Genomic DNA, 5000 nt, shown 5'->3' on the forward strand with positions numbered 1-5000 from the left:
TAAATTATAGAAAACACAAGAAAAAAGATACAAAGCATGGAAACGTATTTTCTTTCTTTTTCTTTTCTCTTATTTTAACGCGATCGAAGAGAAAATTAGATTTTTCGAAAAGTTTCAGGAGGAAGAGAGTTAATTGATTTTTCAAATCATTCCTAGAAACTTTTCATCCATTCTGTATGCATGTATAAATATATATGTGTGTGTGTGTGTGTGTGTGTGTGTGTGTATGTATATGTGTATATAGAGATATGTACAGGTGCTTAAATCGGACGTTACACGCATCATTGGACATTTAAAAGAGCGCTATACATTATCATCGACGGTTTATGCACACCTTGCTAAGCTTCTAGCTCTCGAGGCCATCTATCGAACGTGAAAATTCATTTTCTCTCTCTTTCTTTCTCTCTCTCTCTCTCTCTCTCTCTTTTTCTCTTTTTCTCTATACTTCTTTTTTGGTCTATCAATGGACCAGCGAAAATCCATCCTCGTTCGCACTTGTTGCTCGATGAACGAACTATTTAAAGGGTCTCACGAGTGACGGAATCGAGAGTATCTTTTGGGAGAGATAGAAGAGTCTCTACGATACTACTTTACACTCGTCTCTATATCGCACTTATACTTCAACAGTAGTATATATATATATATGTAGATACACACGTACACACATATATGTGAATGTATGTATGTGTATGTATTTATACGCGTATATACATGTAAGTGCGATGTAACACGGTGAATTCGATAAAGAGTAACGAAGAGAGGGGATACTTTAAAGCGCGGTGTACCACCGGTACCGCTGACAAAATCATGAGCCACTTGTTGATCGTCCCGATGACCGCGTACACACGTATGTATATATCTATGTATCTAGTATGTAAATATATGTATATACTATGTACATATGTATATACTATGTTTATGTATGTACATCTACATACATATACATATATATATATATATATATGTATATAGCATATGTGGTTGTTTGTGTATGTATGTGCGTGTGTGCGTGTGCGTGTATATACATATATGTATATATATATATATATATATACATATACATATACATATACATACACAAATATGCGTTGAACATGCGTTGAAAACTGCGTCAGAAGTTAGCCAGAAATTCACTAGCGACGGAATAATTTTTAATGTCGGTGTCGTTCCATGATATCGTTTTGTCATTTTAATCGAAACTTCAAACAATTCTTTTTCTTCTCTTTTTCTCTTTTTTTTCTTCTTCTTTCTCTTTTCTCTTTTCTTTTTTTTTTCCACCACATTACATAATCCAACATTCGTTCGTGCGAATGTATATTAATAGAATGTCGTTTATATAAATTCTATAAGTAATTCGAAATAATATCAGGTATATATAAAATGTGATAATGCATTCGCTTAAGTGATTTTAAAAATTGATTGTTCTCTTTTCGTGACTTCTTTTTTCTTTCTTTTTTTTTTCTTTTTCTTTTTTTTTTTTTTTTTTTGATTTCTCGTACTTGGATCCATGATTTTACAATCTGAAGAAAAAGAAAAAAAAAAAAAAAAGAAAAAGAAAAAAACAAGACGAAAGATCATTATTAAAATATCATGGAAAAAAAGTAATCCATTTTTAAATGTCACCGCGTTCGTACATGTATGAATTATATATTGTATTGTTTTTATAAATAGATATTAAAAAACAAAAAAAGACAGAAATAAAGAAAGAAAAAAGAATGATTGCACGAGAGGGACAGAGAGAGAGAGAGAGAGAGAGAGAGAGAGAGAGAGAGAGAGAGAGAGAGAGAGAGAGAGAGAGAAAGAAGCCTTAGATATTATGGACACCGAAATGAAAATTTATTTACTATTCGTTAAAATAGAAATCAAAGATCTGTCGAATGATTTCTGATATATTTCAAGTTTCTATTAAATATAAATATCTATAGATCGATAATACATATTAGTTTGAATGAGTTGAAAGTAACCTTGATCAAATTTAAATTCATTTTATTTAATTAGATATAAGTATTTATATCGGATCGATTTATTTTCAAGTTTTATCATTAAAAATCTAATCTAAAATACCTATGTATCTAAGATAGATCGATAATAGATATTAGTTTGCGAATTGAATGTTATTTTTCTTTAAATACGATTAAATTAATTCATTTTATTTAATATATATGACCATCTATGGAATCGATTTATTTTCATGTTTTATTGTTAAAAATCTAATCTAATTTTCACACTCAAATCATCATTCCTGAGACGAACTCGTTTCAACGGGATCAAAGGTGATTTCTTTCTCTCTTTCTCTTCCACTTTCCATACACACATACACACACACACACACACATATATATATATATATATATATGATATTATTACCGGCTTGTAGAATAGCGTGCACAGTATCGTCGTGGCAACCGATTGGTCGTGAAGGTATTAAATACTTGGGCTGAACCCTTACATAAAGATATCAAACGTCGGTTATAAATCAGTGGAGGCAATAATCGCAAATAAACCTCGAACGAAGTGTATTTCATATTGGATCCCTTGTAAATTAGGGCCGAGTTCGGTTGTGAAGAAAAATCAAAGAATGAGAGATATAGAGAAAGAGAGAGGGAGAGAGAGAGAGAGAGAAAGAGAGAGGGAGATTGTGCTTCCATATCTCTTTTTTTTCTTTTCTTTTCATTTTCTTCACTCGTATATCATTCTCATCTGCTTCTTATTCTACTACTACCATTACTACTGCTACAATTATTACTACCACCACTATTACTACTACTACTACTACTACTATTATAATTATAATTATAATTATTATTATTATTATTATTATTATTATTATTATTATTATTATTATTATTATTATTATTACTTAGATAAAATTGACGAGAAATGATAGGTTTTGAAGAATATAAAGCAAAACGAGATTACATCGTACGTATTTAAATATAGTAAACATTTGTAATAGTTTGCCTGGTATAATTATGTATATACGCGTAAAATACAGTTCGTTAAGAACCGTGTTGTTTGGAAGAATCTCTAAATAAGTAAGTATATACATATATACGTACGTATATTCGTACATATGTATATCCTGGTATTAAGGAAAAGGCATTAATGAAAACGTAGAGGTTTCTAAAGGAAAACTTAACAACTTTAACAATCATATACCCGACTAAAGGAAAGGGGTTTCCCTATTTCTCGAATGTAATTTGAAATGTCTGAAAAGAGATTTAAATTAACATGTTAAGTTAATACGTATGCAGGTTCTCGATATAATGAAGTCGATAGAAGGGATTATATATATATATATATATATGATTCGATATTCTTCTTACGTGGATATTTTATGCACGTCATACATGTTTCTTTATATTTATAATATGTATATACGTAATCTTTGTATATGTATATATATTATATAGATAGATAGATAAATATACTTATATATATACGATAAGCTATAAATTTGAAATACCGACTCTCCTTATTAGCGTTCCACGCGAGCAAACATTACGGCTTCTCTAACTAAAACTTAAATTGGTGTAGGTTCGTGATACTGAAACTTGTCATAGGATAATAAAATGAAAGAAAATAAAATAGAATAAAATAAAATAAAATAAAATAAAAGAAGAGATAAGAACAAGAAAAGTAGGAAAAGGAACGGGAAAGGAATGGTATGGAACGGAAAAAAGTAATAAAAAAGGGAAAAGAGAGAATAAAAAATAAATTTTTAAAATCAAGAGATTATAAAGTGCAACTGACTGCGCAACCTAATAAGAACTTTCTTTTGATTGGTTCTAAAAAAAAAAAAAAAAAAAAAAAAAAAATGAACGATTAAATGATTTAAGCAATTACGAACGATCTAATATATTTTAGTTAATGTAAAGGTTGAACTAAAAGTTTCTTCTATCTGATTTTACTGCAGATAAATTATTCTTTTTCGATAATTTTTAAGATAATTTTTCTTTTCCTCTTTTTTCTTCCATAATTATATCACTACGATCCTAATTGTGCAAATATTAAGAAATTAATAACCATAATAGATTTTTAATTACAAATTAATTAAAAATCATTTAAGAATTTTTTTTCACTCAGTAAAAGCATATGCATACAGTCTAGATTTTATATATTATATATTTTATATAAATATATATATATATATATATATATATATATATATGTATATGAAATATTCGAGTATAAGGAAGTTATCGAAAGAGAAATCATTGGTAATATCCCACCCTTCTTTCCTCCACCTCTCTTTCCCCTGCTTCGTTCACAAACATTTCGACGCCATTGGCGATCAAAAACGAATGAATCGATAAAATTTTTGCTTGAACGTTTAGCTTGGACCTTTCTCTCTCTCTCTCTCTATCTCTCTCTCTCTGCCTCTCTCTCTCTCTCTCTCTCTCTCTCTATCTCTCTCTCTCTCTCTCTCTCTCTCTCTCTCTCTCTCTCTCTCTCTCTCTCTCTGTCTCTCTCTCTCTCTTTCATATACGCGTGATCGCTCATTAAAAGTCCGGATATTGGATTTTAATGAATACCTATCTGACCGAAGTAATATTCTCGCCTGACGTACTTGAGATTAACGATTTATATACATATGTACATTATATATCGTTGTGTTCAACGTCGTTAGATTGAACAAACCCGTCATAAGTTCAAATAGAAAAGAAATTTCACTTAATTACAATTATTATATACCTTGTCCAAGGGTACTTTATCCTAATTGATACTTACACATATACACGCGCGCATAGATATAAACAAACTCCCTCATATGTATCCGTGTCTATCTGTCTCTCTGTTTGTCTTTTTATCTGTCTGTCTATCTCTTTCACTCTCCAATTTTTATCTCTCGTTCTTCGTTTCTATTTTCTTTTATTTTTTTTTTCTCCTTTAACTTTCCCGTTACCTTCTTCTTTACTTCCAATCGTTCGTATTAAAATGTATACACGTGATTTAAATACAATCCCTCGTAAAACGAGCCATCGATCTGCAGACCGACC

At 30.0% G+C, this 5000-nt stretch overlaps 1 protein-coding gene and 1 long non-coding RNA gene across 8 annotated transcripts in view; one reads left to right on the forward strand and one right to left on the reverse strand.

The window, feature by feature from the left end:
- Window positions 1–5000, reverse strand: part of LOC124950174 — a 39097-nt gene that overhangs the window by 33794 nt on the left and 303 nt on the right. For both annotated transcript variants that reach the window (XR_007101279.1, XR_007101280.1), the window contains exon 1: window positions 4732–5000. This exon is cut by the window's right edge. This is a non-coding gene — a long non-coding RNA (uncharacterized LOC124950174). The remainder of the gene's footprint in view (window positions 1–4731) is intronic.
- Window positions 1–5000, forward strand: part of LOC124950168 (TOX high mobility group box family member 3-like) — a 158398-nt gene that overhangs the window by 15619 nt on the left and 137779 nt on the right. The window lies entirely within an intron of this gene.

Source organism: Vespa velutina, chromosome 6 (genome assembly GCF_912470025.1).
Source record: "Vespa velutina chromosome 6, iVesVel2.1, whole genome shotgun sequence".
NCBI lineage: Eukaryota > Metazoa > Arthropoda > Insecta > Hymenoptera > Vespidae > Vespa > Vespa velutina.